This window comes from Arachis duranensis, chromosome 4 (genome assembly GCF_000817695.3).
Source record: "Arachis duranensis cultivar V14167 chromosome 4, aradu.V14167.gnm2.J7QH, whole genome shotgun sequence".
In the NCBI taxonomy this organism is placed as follows: Eukaryota; Viridiplantae; Streptophyta; class Magnoliopsida; order Fabales; family Fabaceae; genus Arachis; species Arachis duranensis.
In genome coordinates, this window is record NC_029775.3 from 17,164,015 (window position 1) to 17,178,602 (window position 14,588).

Genomic DNA, 14,588 nt, shown 5'->3' on the forward strand with positions numbered 1-14,588 from the left:
GCCCAGAATGGTGCACATTCTGGCGTTTAACGCCCAAAACTCTACCCTTTTGGGTGTTAAACGCCCAACCAGGCACCCTGGCTGGCGTTTAAATGCCAGTCTGTCCTTCTTCACTGGGCGTTTTGAACGCCCAGCTTTTTCTGTATAATTCCTCTGCTGTATGTTCTGAATCTTCAATTCTCTGTATTATTGACTTGAAAAGGCACAAATTAAAAATATTTTTTGGATTTTTAATAATAAGGAATAATCAAAATGCACTTAAAATCAAATAACAATGCATACAAGACACCAAACTTAGCAGTTTGTATACTACTGACACTAATGAGAATGCATATGAGACACATAAACACTCAAGTCAAGAGGAATTAAAGATCAGAGTAATGAAATCATCAAGAACATCTTGAAGATCACTGAGACACATGAATGAATGCAAGAAAAACAGAAACATGCAATTGACACCAAACTTAAAATGAGAATAGAGTCTCAACAGGAAAAATATTTTTGGTTTTTATGATTTTGTAAATTTTTTTGTGCTTTTTCGAAAATTAAGTGGAAAAAGATATCAAAATTCTTAATGAGAATTCCAGGAATCATCGCAATGCTAGTCTAAGACTCCGGTCCAGGAATTAGACATGGCTTCACAGCCAGCCAAGCTTTCAAAGAAAGCTTCGGTCCAAAACACTAGACATGGCCAATGGCCAGCCAAGCCTTAGCAGATCACTGCTCCAACAGCAAGATTGATAGAAATCAACAAGCTCTTGTCAGGATATCCACGAAGATTCCGGTTAAAGAATCCAAGAGATATCCACCCAATCTAAGGTAGAACGGAGGTGGTTGTCAGGCACGCGTTCATAGGTGAGAATGATGATGAGTGTCACGGATCATCACATTCATCAAGTTGAAGAACAAGTGATATCTTAGAACAAGAACAAGCGGAATTGAATAGAAGAACAGTAGTAATTGCATTAATACTCGAGGTACAGCAGAGCTCCACACCTTAATCTATGGTGTGTAGAAACTCCACCGTTGAAAATACATAAGAACAAGGTCTAGGCATGGCCGAATGGCCAGCCTCCCAAAGAGGGTTCAATCATAAAAACATGATCAAAAGCTCCGAATACAATAGTAAAAGGTCCTATATATAGAGAACTAGTAGCCTAGGGTGTACAGAGATGAGTAAATGACATAAAAATCCACTTCCTCTGTTGATCCTTCCATAAAAAATTTGGCTGATTTTTCCATGAAGGATTATAGGTGTTGCCAAAGGCTTCACCCATGTAATTCACCTCTACCATTACAGGGTTCTCAGGATCATAAGCTTCTTCTTCAGAAGATGCTTCTTTAGTACTGTTGGATGCATTTTGTGATCCATTCAGACTCTGAGAGATCATATTGAATTGTTGGGTCAATATTTTATTCTGAGCCAGTATGGCATTTAGAGCATCAATTTCAAGAACTCCTCTCTTTTGAGGCGTCCCATTACTCACAGGATTTCTCTCAGAGGTGTACATGAACTGGTTATTTGCAACCATTTCAATAAGTTCCTGAGCTTCTGCAGGCGTTTTCTTTAGGTGAATGGATTCATCTGCAGAGTGGTCCAGTGACATCTTGGAAAATTCAGACAGACCATCATAGAATATATCTAATGTGGTCCAATTTTAAAGCATGTCAGAAGGACACTTTTTGGTCAGTTGCTTGTATCTTTCCCAAGCTTCATAGAGGGACTCACCATCTTTTTGTCTGAAGGTCTGAACATCCACTTTAAGCTTGCTCAGCTTTTGAGGAGGAAAGAACTTGGCTAAGAAAGCCGTGACTAGCTTATCCCAAGAGTCCAGTCTATCTCTAGGTTGTGAGTCCAACCATGTTCTAGCTCTGTCCCTTACAGCAAAAGGGAAAAGCATAATCTTGTAGACCTCAGGATTAACTCCATTGGTCTTACAGTATCATAGAACAACCAAGTATGCCTTTATCTTTGTTCCTACTCATATGAAAGAGAAGAAAACAAAGAAAATATGGAATCCTCTATGTCACAGTATAGAGATTCCTTGAGGTGTCAGAGGAAAACAAGAATGGAAGGATGAGGTAGGTAAGGAAGAATTCGAACACACAAAGAGAGATGGAGTTCGAATTGACAATTGAGGAGGAATGTTAGTGTTTAAATAGAAAAAGATAAGAGAGGGGGGAGAATTTTCGAAAATAAAAAGAATAAAATTTAAAATAAATTTTTGAAAAATTGGTTGTCGTTTTGAAAAGATAGGAAATAAAGTTGAAAAAGATAAGAAGTTATAAAAAGATTTTGAAATTAGAATTAAAAAATGTGATTTGAAAAAGATATGATTTAAAAAAGATATGGTTGAAAAGATAAAATTAACAAGATTTGACTTTTAAAAAGTTAATGACTTGATTAACAAGAAACTAAAAGATATGATTCTAAATTTCAAATATTGAATCTCTCTTAACAAGAAAGTAACAAACTTGAAATTTTTGAATCAAGATTTTTGAAAATATGAGGAAAAGATTTGATTTTTGAAAAAGATATGTTTGAAAAGATATGACTTTGAAAAAGATATGATTGAAAATATTTGATTTGAAAAAGATTTGATTTTGAAAAAATATGAAAATTTGAAAAAGATTTGATTTGAAAACAAAATTCCTCTCCTTGTGTCATCCTGGCGTTAAACGCCCAGGACCTGCATGTTTTGGGCATTTAACACCCAATTGCTGCATGGTTTGGGCGTTTAAACACCCAGCCAGGTACCCTGGCTGGCGTTTAAACGCCAGTTTTCCTTTTTCACTGGGCATTTTGAACGCCCAACTTTTTCTCTGTAATTCTTCTGCTTTATGTTCTTGGATCTTCATTTTGCTAAATCCTTTATTCAAGAATATATGTTTTCAATTTTGAAAAACAACAAAATGAGTCGAAACATATAATTCTTGGATCAAAACACAAGATATATGCAAGAACATTATGAACGTCAAGATAAACACCAAGAACAATCTTGAAGATCAAGATGAACATCAAGAACTCAGTTTTCTTAATGAAAGAAAACATGGAGGACACCAAACTTAGAACTTTCTCATGTTTGGGCCATATGAATGCAAGAATGTATATGTAGAACATCATGCAGTGCAAATCAATAAATCATGAAGATCAAACAAGGCAATTCATCAAGAACGACTTGAAGATCATCAAGAACACAATGCATGTGTTTCGAAAATTGCAAGACATCAAGAACACAATGCATGTGTTTCAAAAATTGCAAGACAATTAAAATCATGCAATTGACACCAAACTTAAAATTTGGCCCTAGATTCAAACAAGAACCATGAAATATTTTTGAGTTTTTATGATTTTATTAATTTTTTTTGGATTTTTCAAAAATAATTTTGGAAAAACAAAAACAAATAAAAAACTTTTGAAAGATTTTTGAAAACTTTTTGAAAAGAAAATAAAAATTACCTAATCTGAGCAACAAGATGAACCGTCAGTTGTCCAAACTCGAACAATCCCCGGCAACGGCGCCAAAAACTTGGTGCACGAAATTGTCATCTCAATGGCGCCAACAACTTGGTATGCACAATTGTAATATCACTCTTTTTCACAACTTCGCACAACTAACCAGCAAGTGCACTGGGTCGTCCAAGTAATAAACCTTACGTGAGTAAGAGTCGATCCCACGGAGATTGTCGACCTTACGTGAGTAAGGGTCGATCCCACGGAGATTGTCGGCTTGAAGCAAGCTATGGTCACCTTGTAAATCTCAGTCAGGCAGATTCAAATGGTTATGAATTTTTAATAATTAAAAGATAAATGAAACGTAAAATAAAGATAGAGATACTTATGTAATTCATTGGTGAGAATTTCAGATAAGTGTATGGAGATGCGTTGTTCATTCTGAATCTCTGCTTTCCTACTGTCTTCTGAATCAGCTATTGGTTCTCGATCGTGTAGGAATAGGATTTACTATCCTTTTGCGTCTGTCACCACGCCCTACAGTCGCGGGTTTGAAGCTCGTCACAGTCATCCCATCCCAGATCCTATTCAGAATAACACAGACAAGGTTTAGACTTTCCGGATCTCAAGAATGCTGCCAATGGATTCTAGCTTATACCACGAAGACTCTGATCTCAAGGAGTTGAAGACTCTGTTGTCAGGAGAGGCAATCAACACGCATGAGCCAGGAATCCAAGAGATACACGCTCAATCTAAGGTAGAACGGAAGTGGTTGTCAGGCACGCGTTCATAGGTGAGAATGATGATGAGTGTCACGGATCATCACATTCATCAGGTTGAAGTGCAAGTGAATATCTTAGAACAAGAATAAGCTTGAATTGAATGGAAAATAGTAGTAATTGCATTAATACTCGAGGAACAGCAGAGCTCCACACCCTTAATCTATGGTGTGTAGAAACTCCACCGTTGAAAATACATAAGTGATCTGGAGGTCTAGGCATGGCCGAATGGCCAGCCTCCCCAAATATGAAAATATATCATCCAGAAAATGAAAATACAATAGTAAGAGGTCCTAATTATAATGAAACTAGCTACTAAGGTTTACAGAAAAAGGTAAATGATGCAGAAATCCACTTCCGGGCCCACTTGGTGTGTGCTTGGGCTGAGCATTGAAGCTTTCATGTGTAGAGACTTCTTTTGGAGTTAAACGCTAGGTTGTAACCTATTTCTGGCGTTTAACTCTAATTTGTAACTTGTTTCTGGCGTTTAACTTCAGAATAGGGCAGAGAGTGGGCGTTTGAACACCAGTTTGCGTCGTCAAAACTCAAGCAAAGTATGAACTATTATATATTGCTGAAAAGTCCTGGATGTCTACTTTCCAACGCAATTGAGAGCGCGCTATTTAGAGTTTTATAGCTCTAGAAAATATACTTCAAGTGCAGGGAGGTCAGAATCCAACAGCATCTGCAGTCCTTTTTCAGCCTCTGAATCAGATTTTTACTCAAGTCCCTCAATTTCAGCCAGAAAATACCTGAAATCACATAAAAACACACAAACTCATAATAAAGTCCAGAAATATGAATTTTGCTTAAAAACTAATAAAAATATACTAAAAAGTAACTAAATCATACTAAAAACTATGTAAAAATAATGCCAAAAAGCGTATAAATTATCCATTCATTAGCTATCCATACCCGGGAATTTATACGTGCCCGCTCACCCTTACGACGTAAGGTCAACAGAGTATCGAGATCCAACCTAGAACACGTGGTGGCAAGCCACGGTTCTTTATCCAGGGAACTCGTCTCTCAGATAAATGTGCGGAAGCCACATATGTTTATTCATAATCATTCATCCATCATCATTTCCGCATTTCATTAACAATTCATATCAAACCAATCATTATTCAACCCATAAGTCACTTTTTATTTCTCAAATCTCTTCAAACTCAGAATTCAACTTTCCTCAAAATTAATTCCTTTTCAAATCTTAGTCGCTTAATATAACATTTTACAAAACTTCCAAGAGAATTTCAATCATCACCTTAAAACGGAACTTTCTTTGAGAAGACACAAGACTTTAGGGAAGAATAACCTGCCTCACTTCTCAAACTCTTTGGAAATCCTCGAAATCATAATTACTCAAATTGAAATCATTTAAAATGGAGACTTAAAACCAAAACCAAGGCATGTAGGCCAAAAGTTTTGAGCCACTTTCAAAACCAACTTATTTATGCTTCAAAACCAATTTCATTTCGTTTGTAAATCGGAAACCTTTCCAAAGCTCGGAGTTGTTTAGACTTGTTAAGTCAAAATTTAAAGAATACTTCAAAAACAAAACGAACCTAATTAATCAAAATTCAACTTCTTTTAAAAAATCCACTAAATCTCTTCCAAAAGTACTTCTTTAATCAAACTTCAAAACATAGGCCCCCTCATATTTAAATCAATCGGGAAATATAAATTTTTATTAAACATCTTAAACTCAAAACACCAATTTCTTAATAAATTAAGAACCAATTCGTAAAACCTGTCAAATCCCAATCCTTTTCTAAATCACATTTTAAAATAGAAACTAAATTTTTTGTGAAAATTCGGCAGCATCTCCCCTAAAACTTGGACTTTGCCACCCTTTCGGGTCCTAACCAAACCAATCCTCAACTCTATTCCAAAGGGTTCAAGACCAAATCAGATTTCAATAGAACCAAATTTAAACTTTAAATATCAAAAAAAATTATTTCACGCCAAACCAATCAGAAATCTCAATTTTAACAAAATTAAACATTATCTCAGTCAAGCAGACAACCATATTTATCTAAAACAAATCAGACAATACATAAGACTTACATAATCACCAAGAAATCATTGTGCTCATCATATCAATTTATAACAATTCCACTTTAAGATAAATTAATTTTATAAAAGCCCCTACCTTGATAAGCAAAACCATAACCCACACGTGTCAACTGACCTCTTTTTGCTCAGCCCGAAATCAACGGCAACTTAGGCCTCAGCCCTGATTTCTTTCATAGCAAGCACAACAACTTTAACCACGGCACATGAGAACTGAACTCAACCTAAAGCATTAACGTTGCAAGGACCTTAAAAATATATCACATAATAGTGACTAAAAGAAATCGGAACGAAAAAGGCTTGCTGAACCTACGAGCATCCAAAAAAAAGAATGACGACGACTCCGTTGACGACGCAGTAACCTGATGTCGCATGCACGGGTACTGCACTCAGCATGCAAGAACCACAACTCAACCCTACATTACCATCATCTCAGTTACTCTAATAGGCTATTACGGAAAACTGATTTCAAGGGTTTCAGAGACGATAAGGCTTACCCAGGAAAAAAGGACTTCAGTGGCGGTTTTCGGTGGCATAGGCGGCGTAGAGCTTCGGCAGCGGCAGATTTGGCGGCGACGGCTCCTCCACGGTGGCAGCTCCCTCGCGAAAGCGTCTCTATCTTTCTCCTCTGTTTGTGGTTCGCGGCGGTGATGGGCGACGACGACTACTCCTGGCTGCGCGCAGCAACTCAACGGCGGCGATATGCGGTGAGGGTGACGGCGAGAAACGATGATGGTGATGCACGAGGCTCCTCCCCCTGGCTATTGGCTCGCGTTCCTCTTCTCCATCTCTTCTCTTCTCAGCGACCACGACGGCACTGTGGCAGTGGCGCGACGAGCTGGATGGTGGTGGCGCGGCTGACGGCATGACCCCCTTTCCTCACGGTTCTGGCGGCAATAGCAGTGCGGCCCTCTCTTTCCTGGCGCTCTCCCTCTCTCGGGTCAACCCTCTTCTCTCGCAACCCTCACTCCCCTTTCTTTTTTCTTCTTTCCATTCTTTACTGTGAGTGTGGGTGAGTTGTGTGTGTGTGTGTGCCGTGGGTGTGGGGTGAGTGGGGTGAGGTGAGTGTAATGTTAGGGTTTGGGGTGGTGTGGGGTAGATTAGAAAATTTAAATAAAAATAAGGATAATAATGTAATTTTATAAAATAAATAAAAATAGAGTAATAATTAAAAATCAAATTAAATATAGAGTATCCATCTCAAAAATACCTTTTAAATTGGGCAATCTACCTAATTAAATAAATTCTGTGAATTATTTACTTGAATACACAAAAGAGAAACATCTTACGTATATGTGCAATTTCAATTTTATGTAAACCGTGGGAGCTAACCACGGTTTCTAGTTTGTATATAAACCGTTGGAGGCTACAAGGTTTTATGGTTGGAAAATGTTGGGCATAATCCGTGGCTACCTACCACGGATTATGAAGGAAAAAGCTAAGGCATAAACCGTGGTTGCTTCCCACGGTTTATGAAGAGGAGGACTTAAACGAAAACCCCATAGGTTCCCATGGTTTACATGCAAAGTATAAATTATATGATCAAATTTTTTAAAAACCAAAATTTTTTATTTTTTATTCTTAAATTATATGATCAAATTTTTTTATTTAAATTAAAAAAATAAAATAAAATCCAGCTATATCTAGTAGAGAATAGATCTGTAAATTTATTATTTTTTTACTTTTTAAACTAAAAAAATAATTTTTTTCTAATATTACCCGGCCAGCACAACGTAAAAAAGGGAAAAAATCGGTCAGCACACTAAAAAAAAACGGTCAGCATAACGTAAAAAAAAAACTAGTCAGCACAACCCAAAAAAAATGGAAAAAACCGGTCAGCACAACGTAAAAAAAAGGCAAAAACCGGTTAGCACAACGTAAAAAAACCGGTCAGCACAACCTAAAAAAATAAAAAACTGGAAAAAACCGGTCAGAAAAAAAAAACTAGAATTCAAAATTAAAAAATTTAGTTTTTTAAAGATTTTTAATAATATTTTTTTAATTTTTTTATTCACCGGATAATGCTACACCTGGACAATTGATTTTTTAGCTGCACTTGTTCACAAATTAAGAATAAATTAATTTAAAAATTTTAAATTTTTAAATTTTTTTATTTTTTTGTATATTGTTAGAATTTTTTATTTTTTTAATATTAGAAAAAAATTACTTTTTTAGTTTAAAAATTAAGAAAATAATAAATTTACAGATCCGTTGTTTATTAGATATTGGTGGACTTTTTTTTTTTAATTTAAATAAAAAAATTTGATCATATAATTTAAGAATAAAAAATAAAAAATTTTGATTTTAAAAAAATTTGATCATATAATTTATACTTTGCATGTAAACCATGGGAACCTATGGGGGTTTTCGTTTAAGTCCTCCTCTTCATAAACCGTGGGAAGCAACCACGGTTTATGCCTTAGCTTTTTCCTTCATAATCCGTGGTAGGTAGCCACGGATTATGCCCAACCTTTTCCAACCATAAAACCTTGTAGCCTCCAACGGTTTACATACAAACTAGAAACCGTAGTTAGCTCCCACGGTTTACATAAAATTGAAATTGCACATGTACGTAAGAGGTTTCTGTTTTGTATATTCAGGTAAACAATTCACAGAATTTATTTAATTAGGTAGATTGCCCTAAATGCAATTTTTAAATTATTTTTATTCAAATACTAATTTAACAAAAATTGGAGATAAGTAAATTAATTCTCCTTTATTTATAAAGTAAGGTTAGAAATCTAAATATTTAAAATTAAAGCATATAAAATATTCGCTATTTTTTTCAATTATAAGAACTCTAAATAGTAAATAAGAATTTACTCAATTTATGTATAAAAAATTTTAAAAATATAATCTTAAATAAATATAATAGATCATAAATAATTAATTAATAACTTTTTAAAATTAGGGATTTTACACTTTCTTTATTTTAGTTAAATGAATGTAAGTTCATCCTCTTTCAAGTAATTTTGTAGCATTATGTGTTTCTTCTTCTTCTTTGTTTGATTTTTTGTTTTTATTCTTGTTAAGAGAGTAAAACAAGAAAAAATTTGAGAAGGTAAAATAAAAAAAAAAAGATGAATAAGAAAAAAAAGAAGAAGATGATGGTGATGATGATAAAAAAGAAATAGTAGAAGATGAGAAGGAGGAAGGAGAAGAGTTTTGAATTATGCAAAATTTATCAGAATAAAAATACACCGAAAAATTCTAAAAATTCACCCAAATATCTTCGTGCTACCCCAAATTTGCTGCAGAAAAATGTTTCCTCTAATGCTATAATTTTTTCTTCTAAATTGAACCACACCTTAGCCATTTGATTGGATTCAAAATAATAATCAATTTCGTTCTGCTTCAATTGACAATTTGAACGTGAATTATTTATTATCTTCAACAATGAAATAACTGATGATGAAGGAAAAAGAGAAAAAGAAAAGTAGGGGTGTTCATGGATCGGATCCGATCCGCATATCCGCGGTGTTTATCCAAATCCGATCCAAAAATTGCGGATATGGATCCGATCCGCAAGGCTTTCGGATCGAATCAGATCAGATCCGCACACTAACCGGATTGGATTGCGGATTTTGTGTTGCTATCCGCATATTCGCGTATCCGCAAAAATAAAGAAATAAATAACTAAATATTCTTTTTATGTTTTATTTCAACTAATAATTATCATATATGTTATATTATTTTAATTTATTATTTAAAAAAAGTATGTTTAATATTATTTTAAGAGTAAACATATTTAAAAGAATAGAAAAAATGAATTTTATTGATATTTTTTAATATAATAAGCTTTTAAAAATATTTTTGTGTTTTGCGGATATATCCGATATCCGATATCCAATCCGATCCGCAAATGTGCGGATCGGATCGGATCAGATCCAACCTTAAAAACTACGGATATTGGATCTGATCCGATGATTTTAGTGCGGATTGAATCGAAATTTTGGTCATATCCGATCCGATCCGATCCGCATTCACCCCTAAAGAAAAGAGGAGAAAAAATTTCAATGAAAAAATGAGGAAGAGGAGGAGGAGAAAGAGGTGGTGTTGATGACGACGATAACAAGAGAGAAAAATTACGAAGAAGAAGAAGCACGAAGAAAGAAGAAGAAAAAGAAGAGACACAGAAAAAACCGTAAAAGCGCGTGAATATAAATGACTTGTATGACTTGTATAAAAAAATATATTTTTTTACCAAAGATAGAAAACTTGAACCTCCAATCTCTTAATTGAGTATGGAAAGACTATACCATTTAAGCTATTACGCATTGGTTTGTATAAAAAAATACTTGTACGTGGAGAATAACTCTAAAATATAAGAGATATAACTTAATGCACTTCTCTGTTGGAAAAACATACTATTTAGTTAGTAAATTAAAAGATATTTTATCTTACACAACTTATTATAAAATCATAAATTTAATCATTCTTAAATTTAATTTATTACGAGCTCTAATTTTTCAAATTAATTAAACCATTCCATTTAAATTTTATGGTGTACATCATAAACACTAATCCTAATATCATTGATTGCAGTAACAACTCCAAGTTCATCTGATCTCAATTTTAATATGTTAATATTACTAAGATAGTTTAGTATTGTTTATAGTAATTCTCTAGGACATTTTAAATAAAAAAAATTATGATGAAGAATAAAAAAAGTTTTATTCGATAATTATCTGAACTTTAAAATAGAAATTCAAATACATATTAACGATAGGCAGTAAGGTATGAATTATTATTTTGAAGAAAATAAAAAACAAATAAAAAAGTAGTGTAATAAAATAAGAAGAAATAAATAAGATCTATCATAAGATTTTTTTTTATCCGCATATTTTTCAAATTCCATTTATTTGTAAGGATTTGATTTTGGCGAATGCTTAAAGAAAACCATAACCACAATAGCAGAGAGAGATTTGTTCGTTGTTTTCTTGATCAATAGATTTTAGCATCAAATTCGGAGTGGTTCGTAAGTCTGGACATCAAACCTTGAATATGAGTTTGTTTTTCATTGAATAGATTTTTTTCTGTTATTGTCATGTTGTCTTGACACACAATTTTTTTTTTAAAAAATGTTGACTTCAAAATAAATAAGATCATTGCATTACTTTTATTTTTAGTTTTGTGAAAAATATTTCATTTACTGAAAATACTGACATTTTACTACTATTTTCACATAATATTTTATCTGAACTATCTGTTGTATATATTTTTTTATATATTTTTTTTATTATTTTACTACTCTATTTTTATTATTAAATTTATATTTAATATTATATAGTATGAAATGTCAGTTTTAATTATATTTTTTCACTTGTGGTTTTGCTTTTATATAGTTCGCTATTTTTTTATAGTTGTTACAATAAGTTCTCGACCCAAATAAAAGAGAAGTTCTAGTAAAAGTAGCAAAAATAAAAAACAACCATAATATACATAACACACATTTCATATTTATTTTCTATTTTCACCTATTATATCATACATAATAAAATACTAAACATTAACTACACAATATATTTTTTTGATATTGTCATTAAAATTATTATGAATTAAAATTTTATTAAAAGATATTTATTATTATGGTTATTTTAATATTCATTGTTTTGTATAAAAAAATTATATTTTTTTAGTAATTTATCTAAATATTACAATTTTAAAATAAATATTTTTATAACTAAAAATTCAAATACAATTGAGTTGCAGCAGAAAAAGGAAGTGATGTTGTTTATTTTAATTGAGTTAAGTGAGAAGAGTGATGGGAAGATTGGTTTCATGGTTTGTTTGTTACCAGGATGCATGAAAGAGGTGTTATTTCTGACCTGGAGACAAGTAGAGCCAATTTTATTGTAATTACAATTCTGCCTGAATATTTTGGGTGAAAATATAATAGTTTTTTTTTTGTATATTGGAGGCGCTAAGGCCAAAAATATAATAGTTATATGTATAGGTAAAAATTTATAAATATTTGTTTTTTTGTGAATTGGCCTTTGAGTAGTTTTGACTTGGACATTTTAGTAGTGGAGGTGGCAGATTTTTTTTTTTGTTTATAGCTGGAATTGGACTTTAAAATAAAAATTTCTATTGGAATTGATCCGAACTGAGTGTGAAATAAATAATAGTTTACTCTTGACAAAAAAAGCACTATAAAATCTATTTTAATTTTATTTAGTTATTAATAAGAGTTAATTAAAAAATGATTAAAAGTTTAAAACAAAAGAAAATTTATCTTTAGAGTAGGTCAAGTTAATATTATTTATTCTAACATTACAAAAGAGATTATGCAGTTGTACAAACTATATGAAAGATTTCACAAATTTAAGATAGTTTAATCAAAGTAACTATTTTTTTATAAATAGTTAAATACTATTTTGTGGCTGTAGAGCAGTTTGTTGCCAATATCCTCCGCCTAAGAAATAGACCCAATATAAAGGATCTTGGCTTATCTCTATTGAAGCAGAACTTTTCAAACATGGAGGACAATGTTATTATATTTTATATAACTATCTTAAATATAATAATTTATTTTCAATTCATTTTTAATTAGTTCAATTTGTAAAATATTTTTTCCAAATACAATTTATCTTAAATTATAGTAAAAAATATTTTTGAGAAAAATATTAAATGACCAACATTTTTAGTTAAAGGAAAAGAAAATTGTCTAGGATTAGCAAATGTAGGGCCGGAAGTGAGTCAAGACAGCTCATGAGCTAGCTCGAGCTCGACTCATTAATAGCTCGATAAGTTAAGCTCGTGAGCTAGTGAGCCAAGCTTGAACTTGGAATTGAGCTCATAAATTAAATGAGTCGAACTTGAGTTTGGATAAGCTCAGCTCATTAGCTCGTGAACTGACTCGATTATATATTAAAACACATATCCTATATGCATTTAATTTATACTTTTAATATTATATACATACATATGAAATAACAATATATATATGACTTAATTATTTAAAATTTTATATTTATTTTTTACATATAATTTTGATGTAGGACATAAATAAAAATTTATAATTTATTGATAGATAACAATATATAAAATTGATCTTTTTAAATATTTTTTAAAATATATAAGTTATAATTTATTGATATAGAATTATAGATTATGTATTTATGTTTCTATTATTTGAGCCAGCTCGTGAGCTCGAGCTAGCTTGTGAGCTTTCGGTGAGCTGAACTTGAGCTTAAGAAATAGGCTCGATTGTTAATGAATCGAGTCGTGAGCCAAACTCAATTTTTGTGAGTCGAGCTTGAGCTTGTCAAGCTCAAGCTCACTTCCAGCCCTAAGCAAATGTAAGACAAATGGAAAAAAAATTATTGAGGATCCTATTCTAATAAAAAATGGTTTGTTTTTAAGTATGAAACTCATATCTTATAAATTATAAACATAAAATTTCACATTAATTCAATTTAAAATAAATTAGTCAATTACATTTTTAATTTGAAAAATTGCACAAATAACTTATATGATAGATATATACTTATAATTCAAAATGCTAAATTTTAAAATGTCATTATCTAAAGAATTTAATTTTGATGCATTATAAAGTATAAAACCATTTTATATGTTCATCTAATCACCATAACGTTACATTAGCAAAAATAACTACATTTTACATTGACCACGTGAATGATCACCAAAAAAAGTAGTTGTAATGATACGATGTGTAAAAAATATTTCTGTGACGGATCCAAAAATATTATAATGGAAGGGTCAATAACGTATATAATATTAAAAAAAATATATAAAAATATTATATAATGTAAGATGTATTACAAAAATATATTGATAAAGAATATATTTTAAAGTATAAAAAATATATGTGTACTTTTTACTAACGAAATGGTCGATTCTTCGTATCACAAAATTTATCCATAATAGAATTTGAGCAATTTTCTTCTCAACGTAAGTAAAAGATAATTAGTAAGAAATTTATTTTTTATTTTATTTTTGAGTTATTCTTCACAATATTCATAACTGAAAAATTGTAGCAGTTAAAATAGAAAGAATTAATGCCAAACAAATCAAGAAAGACAATTATAAAAAAAATTCACTTTATAGAATTTAAAAATTTTTATTTAATTACAAAATATTAGCAATAATATTTTTTTCAGATTTTTACGAAATACGTTCTACACCGTGAATACATTAAAATTAAACACTTATTTAAAATATAAAATTTATTAATTATTATACCAATATAAGGTGTCTTTCTTCCGCTCTATTTATTAATCATTTTAATTTGATCAACCATTATCTCCTTTAAATTAATA

General features: G+C 31.6%; 1 long non-coding RNA gene across 2 annotated transcripts; it reads right to left on the minus strand.

Moving 5' to 3' along the window:
• Positions 1–4,332: 4,332 nt before the first annotated feature.
• LOC127746519 (uncharacterized) lies at positions 4,333–6,953 on the minus strand. 2 transcript variants are annotated; one of them, XR_008008195.1, is made up of 4 exons: positions 6,804–6,953; positions 6,620–6,722; positions 6,425–6,530; positions 4,333–4,985 (listed from the first exon to the last, which is right to left on the minus strand). It is a non-coding gene; the product is annotated as an uncharacterized LOC127746519 (long non-coding RNA). The 2 variants fall into 2 exon arrangements; XR_008008194.1 differs by having other exon boundaries at positions 6,386–6,530.
• Between the last annotated feature and the right edge of the window lie 7,635 nt (positions 6,954–14,588).